The sequence below is a fragment of the Carcharodon carcharias genome, chromosome 2 (genome assembly GCF_017639515.1).
Source record: "Carcharodon carcharias isolate sCarCar2 chromosome 2, sCarCar2.pri, whole genome shotgun sequence".
Lineage (NCBI taxonomy): Eukaryota > Metazoa > Chordata > Chondrichthyes > Lamniformes > Lamnidae > Carcharodon > Carcharodon carcharias.
The window spans coordinates 211,045,531-211,058,737 of record NC_054468.1 but is presented as its reverse complement, the minus strand read 5'-3'; the positions used below and the strand labels follow the sequence as shown (position 1 = coordinate 211,058,737).

General features: G+C 41.1%; 1 protein-coding gene across 4 annotated transcripts in view; it reads right to left on the bottom strand.

Annotated features, from left to right (window-relative positions):
• Positions 1–13,207, bottom strand: part of LOC121273535 (regulator of G-protein signaling 7) — a 464,890-nt gene that overhangs the window by 296,468 nt on the left and 155,215 nt on the right. The window lies entirely within an intron of this gene.

Genomic DNA, 13,207 nt, shown 5'->3' with positions numbered 1-13,207 from the left:
ACATAAAAAGCAGGACAAATCCAACCAGGCCAATTACCACCCCATCAGTCTACTCCCCATCATCAATAAACTAATGGAAGGGGTCATCAACAGTGCTATCAAGAGGCACTTGCTTAGCAATAACCTGCTCACTAAAGCACAGTTTGGCTTCTGCCAAGGCCACTCAGCTCCTGACCTCATTACAGCCTTGATTTAAACATGGACAGAAGAGCTGAACTCCCAAGGTGAGGTGAGAGTGACTGCCCTTAACATCAAGGCAGCATTTGACCGAGTGTGGCATCAAGGAACCCTAGCAAAATTGGAGTCAATGGAAATTGGGGGAAAACTCTCCACTGGTTGGAGTCATACCTAGCACAAAGGAAGATGGTTGTGGTTGTTGGAGATCAGTCATCTCAGCTCCAGGACATCACTGCAGGAGTTCCTCAGGGTTGTGTCCTAGGCCCAACCATCTTCAGGTGCTTCATCAATGACTTTCCTTCCATCATAAGGTCGGTTTGCTGATGATTGCACAATGTTCAGCACCATTTGCAACTCCTCAGATACTGAAGCAGTCCATGTCCAAATGCAGCAGGACCTGGACAATATCCAGGCTTGGGCTGACAAGTGGCAAGTAACATTCGCGCCACACAAGTCAGGCATTGACTATCTCCAACAAGAGAGAATCCAACCATTGCCCCTTGATGTTCAATGGCATTACCATCACTGAATCCCCCACTATCAACATCCTGGGGATGACCAGAAACTGAACTGGACTTGTCATATAAATACTGTGACTACAAGAGTAGGTCAGGGGCTAGGAATCGTGCAATAAGTAACTCACCTCTTGACTCCACAAAGCCTGTCTACCATCTACAAGGCACAAGTCAGGAGTATAATGGAATACTCCCCACTTGCCTGGATGAATGCAGCACCCACAACACTGAAGAAGCTGTACACCATTCAGGATAAAGCAGCCCATTTGATTGGCACCACATCCACAAACATTCACTCCCTCCACCACCGAAGCACACTAGCAGCAGTGTGTACTATCCACAAGATGCCCTGCAGGAATTCACCACTTAGGCAGCACCTTCCAAACCCACGACCACTACCACCTAGAAGGACAAGGGCAGCAGATAGATGAGAACACCACTACCGGGAGATTCCTCTCCAAGTAACTCACTACCCTGACTTGGAATTATACATCACTGTTCCTTCACCGTCGCTGGGTCAAAACTCTGGAACTCCCTTCCTAACAGCACTGTGGGTGCGCCTACACCACATGGACTGCAGCGGTTGAAGAAGGCAGCTCACCAATACCTTCTCAAGGACAATTAGGAATGGGCAATAAATGCTGGCCCAGCCAGCAAAGCCCACATCCCACGAATGAATAAATTCACGTCGACACTTTAACTCTTACTTTTCAAGTGGTAGCCTCAAGTGGTCCCTTTTAAGGAGCACTGGTTTGGCTGCTTTAGGCCTGAGAAAACTGACTGTAACATACCCAGTACATGTGGCAATGGGTTGTTATGGAATATGGTAAACATGGCACATGTCTGATTATGATCAGTCATGTTACGCTGTTTTTAAAAATTGTAGGGACACATTCCGGCTAATTTTCAGCCACCAATCTCTTCCATAGTTTAGGCTTCATCCTTCACCTGACTTGTTCCATTGTATTTGGTTATGGATTCATCTAACGTTACTGGCATGCACTAGCAACACGTCAGGTGAGGTATAGCCTCACCTAGAGTGTTAAACAACAAGACTTCAGACTGAAGCACAGGCTATAATCCACAAACAAGTTTAACAATGTTTACACTTACAAATGGGATTTAAAAATTTGGCTAATCTGCTTCAAAGGTGACATGAAAATCTATTCTCTTGAGCTACCTTTTAATATAAAACTAATCGTTGAAGCATGGTCGCTCACTTCTTATGTGGTAAAATGCTACTAAAGAATCAGTGACTTAGTGTGATCTTTCTGCCTGTCTCAAGGTGACGGACTAGCATAAAATCCACCAGAGATATAACATCCAAAATCCTTTGAAGATATACTGATAAAGGAAACATGAAAGAAAAAGTTATCCCTCATAACTACATTATATTGACAGTGATTTGCAGTATTCAAACACAGATGGTGTTCATAGATGAAAGCTGAAGCTTCTGGTGGTAAGTAGTTTTCAACCGAACAGCCTGGCTATTTATACAGTAATCATGCCAGTAGTGGTGGCTGGTGACTGTTCTGAGAAGTGAGGCACAAATTATACACAGCCTCAAATTAATTTGATGAGTTTGCACTCCAGTGCTTGAACATTCTGCATTGAGTTTGCAAGAATAGCACAATATCCAAATCAATTTTAAAAGTAGAATGTGCAAAATGCCTCTAGCATAAACGTTAAGCAACATTCTAACAAATCCCACAAATTCTCATCTCTGAATGATGATTGTGCAACTCTTCCTTGATCAACCTATGAGTTTGCCTGACCAAGCTACTTTAATTCCATGTCACCTAGCAGGCACAAAGTCCTTAGTTTGAATGCACTGCATATTTCCTTACACAGAAATATGAACTCATGATTTAGAACCTTAACTGATTGCTATTAATGTTTATTGCACCCCCATGGTTTATTATTAATAAAAACATAACTAATTTACAAAAGGTTATTTGGTTAAAGTATTTTAATTAGGAAAGTCCATGACAATAGAATATAATGCATCTGCCTACTGAAGGCAAAAAGATCGAGTGATAACATGCTCCAGTAAGTCAGAATGCTCAGGCAAGGATTCTCTGTTTGATCCCACACCACGTTGCATTTATCTACACATCGGGGAGCTAATGATACACTCCGGCTGTATGGTCAATAATGCGGAACCCAAGTAAGATGTCTAGAGAAAAATAGAACAGCAATGGGTACACTTAGTTAGGGTTATTGCCTATTATATGCTTCTGTCTGAGACTAATTTCATGCCCTTGAAGTTTAATTTCATTTTTAGTCACTTGTACATTATTTTGTTCTACAGATCCCCTTTAAGTCAATTAAAATGAAAAATGTGCTCCTGGAGCCATTGGGTCAGTTTGTTTGATTCTAATTTAAAATAACTAACATCATTATACCATTTAAAGCTGCCATAATTGGGCCCCCACCAGGGTTTAGCAATAGATACAAAAAGAATCTACTTGTCATCATACAACAGTAAAGATTATTATATGTCCTTTGCCTATCTAAAGAGCAAATTAGAGAAGATTAAAGGGTTATCACCTTTGAAGTATTCCCATTCAGCCCTCCTGCAGCAGCATTGAGAAGTTGAAAGGCTAGTTATATTCTGGTCATTCAGTTCTGAAAGAGGGACGTCCTTGCAGAATTTTCAAGAGCTTTATACTAATTTATTGTGCAGCGAGAAAATATAAGATTTTGGTCAATGATTAATCTCTGGAACTGTAATGTAAATTGTAGTAAGTTGACCTCTGGGAAATGTAGCAAGAATATAGAGAACATATCATTAAAATTGAAAAGGCTTATGGAAAACAGATAGTGTTTCTGTTAGTTTAGAAGAGATATAGTGGAACACTGCTGGTTCCTTAGCAATGTGGTGCATCAAAAGACTAAGGTTTCAATAATCTGCACTCAAAAATCATTCCAAGAACAAGTTTACTTATTCCCTTTGCCCTACTAATATTTATAGTATATGACTGATGTTTTTCAAATGGAGGAACTGAATATTCAATTGAGTTGGACATTCACAATCACCATGCTTCAAGCCTGTAACTCTGATCCTTGATTTCATATGTCTTGATGTGCCCATGCCTCCCTTGCTCTGTAACCTCATCCAGCTTTATAACCCTCTGAGATCTCTGTGTTCCTCCGTTTCTGGCCTATTGTGCATCCACCATTGGCACCTGTGCCTTTGGAAACCTAAGCCCTAAAATCTGGACTTAATCCTTAAATCTCTCCACTTCTCGCCCTTCCTTTCAGGTGCACCTTAAAACCTACCCCTTTGACTAAGCTTTTTGGTCATCTGTCCCAATATTTCCTTATGTGCCTCTGCATCAAATTTTGTTTGATAACGCTCCTCTGGAGTGCCTTGGGACATTTTACTACATTAAAAGGTCCTGTATAATGCAATTTGTTGTTGTAAAGATGTAAAAATCCAGGAGGGAGCAAGAAATGTGTTGTTGAGCTGTGTTATGCAACAGTACCTGAATGATGTCACTGGAAACCACATGGTTCCACAGACTGGACCATCTGTGAGAGATAACACAACTGCTCAATTATCATCAATTGCTGTATGCTGCCGCGATCCCACAATTTGTTTGCGTAATATTAATCATGGTTTTAATAGATTAGTATAGGTTGGCAATGCTTTGCAAGTTGATCTCACTTGAGTAAGCTAGGCTGTTACAGTTTTGCTTTTATTGAGGTGTTAAATTCTGATAAGGCAAATAACTCCATGCTCGTTCTTCACAAATATTTGTTAATTGATCTTTTTAATCGAAATATATGAATCCACAACGAGTTGCTATTGGGCCACAATATAATACCAAGCATTCATTATTTAAATCAACAAGTTATTTTTTCAAAAAATTACAATTTATGACGCACATGGTTTAAAAGTGTAATAAATATCACTTAATGTGATTCTTTGCATATTGCAACATTTAATAAATTGTCATCACCAAAGTATCCTTTCAAACACATACATTGACAAAGTAAGGAATTAGTTCTGCATGAAACACCAAGCAGCTTTGCTTTTTTAAAAAGTGGAATAGTAACAAGATGCCTTTATTGAGGAAAAAAACCCTACAACTATAAGTGTCAAAAAATGATCTTTTATTTAGAAAGTCATTAGGTAAAAAAATTATGTTTTGAATGTGTAAGAATGGAAATTATGACCAGAACTTGCTTCACTATTAATATATTCAAATTGAGGACAGTATAAACTACCATAATGAAAAATCACATTTCTGGCCTTGGTTGTTATCTTCCCATCTTTTTCATTCCTGCCCCATACCCCCACTCCCCACCCACCCCCTCCTAAGTCTCCCACCTGCTCAAGCTCCATCCCCATTAGTCTGCATTTTCACTATCAGCATCCTCCCAGATCCCATTCCCTCTCTTTCATGAAACCTATCTCCTATTCCTTTGATTGGCTACATGCTCAACTCCATTTGTGGCAGAGCTTTTAGCTCTCTCAGTCCAACTGTCTGAACCCTTTTCCAAAAACCCCTCTTCTTCTCGCCCCACAGTTAAAATCCTTCACATAACCATCTCTTTTTTTTTAATCAAGCTCTCAGGTGACCTTGGCTCATTATCCATTTCTTATGTTCTCAATAGTTTTTTTCATCCTTTCCTGTAAAATGTTTTGGGATAGTTTTCCATTAAAAGGTGCTATATAGATGAAAATTGCTATTATTAGGCAATTAATAAGCGGGCTTAAAGCTTCAAATAAATGGTGATCTGTGACGATCTCTGCAACCAATGGGAGCATGTGGAAAAAGGAAGGAACAAAACCTTCAGAGGTGGCGTTGTCTGTCTGTCAACATTTATATCATCTTGCTTATATTACCTGAAGTAGTACTGTAATATTCTTTAGTGAGAGTGGCTGGAATGTGGGACTCACTACAAAAAGGATTAGTTGAGCTGAATGGCAGTGATGCATTTAAGGGGAAGCTAGATGAGCAGACAAGGGAGAATGGAATTGATGGTTCTGCTGATGGGGTTAGATGAAAAGGGGTGGGTGGGAGGAGGCTCATGTGGACCATAAACAGTGGCATGGACCAGCTATAGACTGAATGGCCTGTTGCTGTGCTGTACTTTCAATGTAATTCTGTGTAATATAAGTAGAGCTTCTGAGTGTGAAAACTGGGTATTTGCATGAGCTTGTCCTGGATTACAAATAAACTACAGGTTCAGTTTACTGGAAAGCAGCTGAATACTTATTTTGAATTTCAAATCTGCTTTCTTCTGCAGCCCCTGTACTACTCAATTCAATCCTTATAAAAGCATAAAGATCAAAAGATAATTATCTATTCTTTTACCAAAAACTATGCTCTGCACACTGAAGTGAGCATCCATAAAACCTGCATTAAACAAGGAGAGATGCATCCATTATTTTCCTTTTCATTTTTAAAATATGCTGATTTATGTACAGAATTTATAAATTTCCCTCAGTATAACATTACTTTCACAACCTCATAGGTCGTACTCTCTTCCAAAGGCTAATCTTGAGCTATTCAGATAATTGTTGAAACAAGAGATCAACATAAAAAAGTTTCCTGAATCATTCTATATTTAAAATGAAAATGGCTAGTACAATTATTGACATTATACAGTCAATAAAATACAATTTACCAATAATTATAAGTAATTTACCCTTTTATATCCCTATTATTCCATCACTTTTCTCTTCTCCTCTCCTGAAAGCACTGACTCCTTGTTGGTTTACAATTCCACAGATGCCAACCCCTCTCTGATACTTGGCCATTCCTCATAGACTCATAGGGCAGAATTTCACCCATGTTGGGGTAGGCTCGGTGGGGGCGACCAGGAAGCCGACTTCCGCCCACGATTGAGGCCGGAAGGCAATTTCACACTGGCCGGCTGATTTAAGACCTGCCCAGCATGAAACGCGAGTGGCAGCGCTCAGCGGGGGTCGGAGGCTGAGCGGGGCGAGCATGAACTTCACGCATGCACGCGAGTGTGTGCTTCACAATTCCCCTGAGGCACAGAGCTGCCTCAGGGAGATGAAGACTTATATGAAAAAATAAAGAAAATAAGAATGTCATGAAACATGTCTCCTCATGTGACTATGATGGGCAGTGAAAAATTTAAGTTTACTGATTTGTTTAATGGCCTTAACAGGCCTTTTAATTGTCAGTGGGTGCGCTGCTAGCTCCAGAGCGTGTCTACTGACTGAACTATTGTGCATGTCCGCATGCTCACCTGACGTCAGTGCATGTCATTTCATGCTCGAGCAGGTCGGATGTGCCTGCCTGCCGAGCTAAAGATTTTGCCCATAGATGTTTACAGCACAGAAGGAGGCCATGTGGCCCATCATGTCTGCGTCAGTCAACAAAGATCTGACTACATTAATCCCATCTTCCAGTGCTTGGCCCATAGCCCTGGAGGCTATGGCAACGCAAGTGAATATCTAAATACTTCTGAAGTGTTACGGGAGTTTCTTACTCAACCACCCTTTCAGGCAGTGAGTTCCAGACTCCCACCACCTTCTGGGTGAAACATTTCTCCTCAACTCCCCTCTTAGCCTTCTACTCCTTACCTTAAATCTATGCCCCCTGGTTATTGGCCCCTCTACTAATGGAAAAAGTGCCTTCCTATCCACCGTATCCATGCACCTCATAATCTTATACACCTCTATCAGGTGCCCTCTCAATCTTCGCTGCTCCAAGGAAAACAACCCCAGCTTATCCAATCTTTCCTCAGAGCTCAGACCCTCCAGCCCAGGCATTATCCTGGTAATTCTCCTCTGCACCCTCTCCAATGCAATCACATCCTTCCCTATAATGTGGTGAACAGAAATGCATGCAGTACTCCAGTTGTGGCCTAACTAGCATTTTATACAGTTCCAGCATAACCTCCCTGCTCTTGTATTTTATGCCTTGGCTAATAAAGGCAAAAGTATCCCAAATGCCACCTTAACCACCTTATCTACCTGCCCTGCCACCTTCAGGGAACTGTGGAAAGGCACACCAAGGTGCCTCTGATCTTCAGTATTTTCCAAGGTCCTACCATTCGTAGTGTAATCCCTTGCCTTGTTAGCCCTCCCTAAGTACATTACCTCACACTTTTCTGGGTTGAATTCCATTTGCCCACCTGACCAGACCATTGATATCCTCCTATGATTTACGGCTATCCTCCTCATTATTTATCACCCTACAAATTTTCGTGTCATCGCAAACTTCTTGATCATATCACCTACATTTAAGTCCAAGTCATTTATGTACACCACAAACAGCAAGGACCCCAGCACCGAGCCCTTTGGAACTCCACTGGAAACAGACTTCCAGTTACAGAAACATCCCTCCACCAACACCCTCTGCTCCTTGCCTCTCAGCCAATTTTGGATACAACGTGCCTTGGATCCCATGGGCCTTTACTTTCTTGACCAGTCTGCCCTGAGGGACCTTATCAAAAGCCTTGCTTTTCTGGTTACTTCTGGTTACTTCCTCAAAAAATTCAATCAAATTTGTCAAACACGACTTTCCCTTAACAAATCTATGCTGACTATCCCTAATTAATTCATATGTCTCGAAGTGCAGATATATTCTGACCCTCAAAATTCTTTCTAGTAACTTCCCCACCACCAAGGTTAGACTGCCTGGCCTGTAATTTCCTGGTCTATTCCTTCCTCCCTTTTTTAATAATGTGGCAATGTTAGCAGTCCTCAGGCACCTCAACTGTGGCCAGAGAGGATTTGAAAGTTACTGCCAGGGCCCCTGATATCTCTTCCCTTGTCTCCCTCAACAGCCTGGGATACATCTCATCTGGGCCTGCGGATTTACCACTTTTAAGGCCGCTAAACCCGTGGATACCTCCTCTCTCTCAATGTTAATTTCCTCTAATATTTCACAGTCTTCCACTCTTGATGTCTTTACCTGTGTCGTCCTTATCTATTGTGAAGACCAACACAAAGTATTTATTGAGGACAGTACCCATGTCTTCCAGGTCCACACACAGATTACCTCTATGGTCCCTAATTGGCCCTACTCTATCCCAAGTTATTCTCTTGCTCTTTAATATGTTTAAAAAAACTTTTGAGTGTTCCTTTATTCTATCCACCACTGCTTTCTCATGCACTCTCTTAGCTTTTCTAATTTCCTTTTTAAGCTCCCCTCTGCACTTTTTATACTCCTGTAGGGACTCTGCCATATTGAGCCCTCGGTATCTGCCTTAAGCTTCTCTTTTTCTCTTTATCCTAACCTTTATGTCCCTTGACATCTAGGGTTTTCTGGACTTGGTCCCCCGCTTTGTCTTTACAGGAACATATTTGCCCTGTGTTCTTGCTATTTACTCCTTGAATGCCTCCCACTACTCTGACAGTTTTATCTGTAAATAGCTGCTTCCAGTCCACTTGGGCCAAATTGTATTTCATCTCAGTAAACTTAGGCTTTCCCCAGTTTAGGACTTTTATTTCCAGCCCAACCTTATCATTTTCCATAACTATCCTAAATCTGACTGAATTATGGTCACTATCTCCAAAATGCTCCCCTACTGATTTGCTTTCTACCTACTCAGGCTCATTTCCGAATATTAGGTCCAGAACTGCCCCCTCCTTTTTTGGGCTTTCTTCGTACAGGCTAAAAAGGTTCTCCTGGATGCAACTTAAGAATTTTGCTCCCTCCTTATCTTGCACACTAAAACTATCCCAGTTAATATTTGAGCAGTTACAATCCCCTACCATTACTACCTTATTATTCTTACACTTGTCTGAAATTTGATTACATATTCGATCTTCTATTCCTCCCTGACTATTTGGGGGCCTATAGTACACTCCCAACAGTGTGTTTACCCCTTTTGTGTTTTTTTTACTTCTACCCAAATGGCCTCATTTGTTGATCCTTCTAAGGTATCATCCCTCCTCACTGCTATAATTGATTCCTTAATCAATATTGCGACCCCATCTCTTCGTCTGAATATTCTATAACCAGGAATGTTGAGCTGCCAATCCTGCCCTTCTTTTAGCCAAGTCTCGGTCATATCTATGATATCATACTCCAACGTGCTTATCTGTAGCCTCAGCTTGTCTGTCTTATTCCTTAGGCTCCTCGCATTAAAATATATTCCATTTAGCCTTGCTAAACTCACTTCTTTCTTACCTAACCTATTTTTCCTCTGCCTTCCAGACTCACTTACTAGCATTTTAACTTCTAATTCCATCTCAGCTTCTCTCCCCTCTGAACCACTTTTCAGGGTACCATTCACCTACCAATTTAGTTTAAATCCACCCCAACAGCATTAGCAAACCTCCCCGCAAGGATGTTGGTCCCGTTCCTGTTCAGATGTAACCTGTCCAACTTGTACAGATCCCGTCTCCCCCAGAAATGGTCCCAATGCCCCAGGAGCCTAAAGCCCACCCTCATGCGCCATCTCTCCAGCCACGCATTCATCTGCTCTATCCTTCTGTGCCAGAGATTACTACCTTGTGAAGTCCTGCTTTTCAATTTCCTACCTAACTCCCTAAAGTCTGCTTGCAGGACCTCATTTCTCTTTTTTCCTATGTCTTTGGTCCCAACAAGGACCATGACCTCTGGCTGTTCACCCTACCCCTTCAGAATGCCCTACAGCCATTCCATGACATCCTTGACCCTGTGATCAACTAAGCCAATTGACCTGGGAAGGAAGATGATTTTAAATTCAGGTTACCTGACAGCTTGGTTGAAAAAAAAAAGATGGGTTATGTGAAGGATGTCGGGAGAGAAGAAGAGGGATTTAGAGAAAAAGGTTCAGACAGTAGGACTGATGGATCTGAAAGCTCTGCAACAAATGGAGTTGAGCATGGAGCCGGTCAAAGGAACAGCAGGTAGGTTTCATGGAAGAGAGGAAAATGGAGAGAACAGGAGGAAGCTGGTAGAAAAATTGCAGACTAATGGAGATGGAGCTTGAGTAGGTGGGAGACTTGGAGGGGGTGGTTTGGGAGGTGGGGGTATGGGACAGGAATGGAAAAGATGGGAAGATAACAACCAAGGGCAGAAATGTGATTTTTTTTTCATGGTGGTACTTTATACTGTCCTCAGTTTGAATATCTTAATAGTGAAGCAAGCTCTGGTGGAAGCGGAATTTTTCGGTCGGCAATTTGGGGGCAGGGCCCGCTCGCTGAGGGGAAAATGATGCGGGATGATGTCGGGAGGAACCCCCAACTTCATCCTGGTCCCTTTTAAATTTTTAGAAGGCGGGCGGACAGCTGATTTCTCTGTCCGCCCGCCGACCTGTCAATGGCCAATGAAGGCCATTGACAGGCTAATTAAGATAATTAAAGACCTGCCCATCCAACCTTAAGGCTGGCGGGCAGGCCAGGAGCCCCAGCAGGCTTCTGATAAAACATGAAACCTCATCCACTGGCGGGACGAGGTTTCATGTCCGTTTTTAAAAAGTCTAATAAAGTTTGTCATTTTTATTAACATGTCCCATCTCGTGTGACATTGTCACATGAGGGGGACATGTTAATCATCTTTTAATTTTTCTATTTTTTGACTTTTCTTACCTGTCACTAATCTCCCTGAGACAGGACTTTGCCTCAGGGAGAAGTGCACTCTTTCACTAGCATGCGCAAAAGAGCGCACTTTGACAGATGGGGAATCCCTCCTCCCTGCACTTCCTGTTGGGCAGGCTGTTGGGTGGGGCCTTAATTGGTCCGTCCGCTCAAAATGGGGGCGGGCCCCATTTCAGTGGGTGGGGGTCAGCTGCCCGCCCACCGCCAGGGCAAAAATCCCAGGGCAAAATTCTGCCCTTTGAATATTTTTAAGACAGCAGTGGATAGATTCTTGTTTTGCAAAGGGGTGTTAGGTTATCGGCAGTTATAGGTGGAACGCGGGTTTCAGGTTACTATCAGATCAGCCATGATCTTATTAAATGGCGGAGCAGGTTTGAGGGGCTGAATGGCCTACTCCTGCTCCTCATTGTATGTTTGTATGGTTGTAATTTCTAATTTTACACATTTAAAACTTAAATTTTAAGATTTAAAATGATTTATTGCCACAATTCTCTGCTTTAACCAGCTGGGATATCAGAGGAGGTGCCAATTTATAAATCGGATGTAAAATTAGTTGAGAAATGAAATACTTAATTTTTAATTTGGGATGTGGGCCTCACTGGAAATTTATTGCTCAATCCCCATTATCCTAAGAAGATGATGGTTGCTTTCCTGAATTGTGAAGCAGTTTGACACAACTGACTGGCTTGGAGTTACATTGGTTGCACGAATAGCAATTGTTAACTATATATATCAATTTCATACGGAAGAAATTCAACTCACAGCCATCCAAATTGCACCTGAAAATTGGGTAGCCAGGAGTTGAAGGTTGAGAAAAGATGGACATCTCTGACACTTGACTAATGCCGAAGGGCTACCTGATACCACATGCAATCCTCTGACACCAACACAACAACAATCCGACTTTACCAGCTTTCCATTGGCAATTAAAATCAAGCTTATAATTTCAACACGCTTTTTATTTAAAGTTTTATTTAAACTTGTTAAGGCCTACCTTTTTCAGTATTTTATTATTGCTAGTGTGATATCATATCGGATGCTCCACGCAAACCAAAAATAAAACTCCACCAGAGCAGCGACAAAATAGCCTCAGAAAAAAGTGTGCAAACTCAAAGAAGAAATTCTTATTTTTGCACTTTCTCCTGTTTGCTTTTTTTTTGTTTAGCTTAATAGACTTGTTAATGTTTCAGAGAAAGCTTCACTCTTTAATTATCTACATCAATATAAAGAGGTTCCTGGTGGTCAGTGCTGTGTACCTGCAGGGCAGAGACCTATTTAACTGTTTGCCGAACATAATTGTATTGCACAGTAGAATAATTAGTTGAGTCATTAATTGTCTTGAGTGCAGTGACCTGAAAACTTCTGAACTGACTGCCATTCTGGGGGGTGCATAGTGTGTGTTATTAAATTTTTACAACTTCTCCAGATATCACAGCTTGCTTTCATATATATTTGAATTTCTAGCTGGTAAAGATTAGACACATTACACTAAATGGCTATCCAATTATCTAATAAGAGATTTTAAAAGATGGTTTCACCTTCTCAAAACACAGATAATATTAGTTACTTTTAGCATTCTTTCATCTACTTTTCAGTTTATTCATATTTTTCTGAAAGATATAAATGCATTTAAATGATGAATATTGAAGCTATCACTGGGGCAATTAGTCTGAAGGAATGATCCTAATGGCAAAGTGACTATACTGTAATGGCTTAATTTCATCATTGTGAATTTATTCAGTTCCTTCATATGTTCAGCTTCAGTAATTCTCCTAGTCAACTCTTAAGTTGATGTTCTCATCAGTGATCAACAAAAGTATATTAATTTATAAAAAAAATTGTCACTTACAGTAACTTCTTAATTATCTAGCAACTAAGATCTGAAGCTAATGTCCAGTTCTCAGTTGGATCCTTTTATATTGATACATTCATCCCTCAACCAATAAGATCAAAGTAAAATTAATTAACTGGGTCATTCAGTTCATTGCTGTTTGCA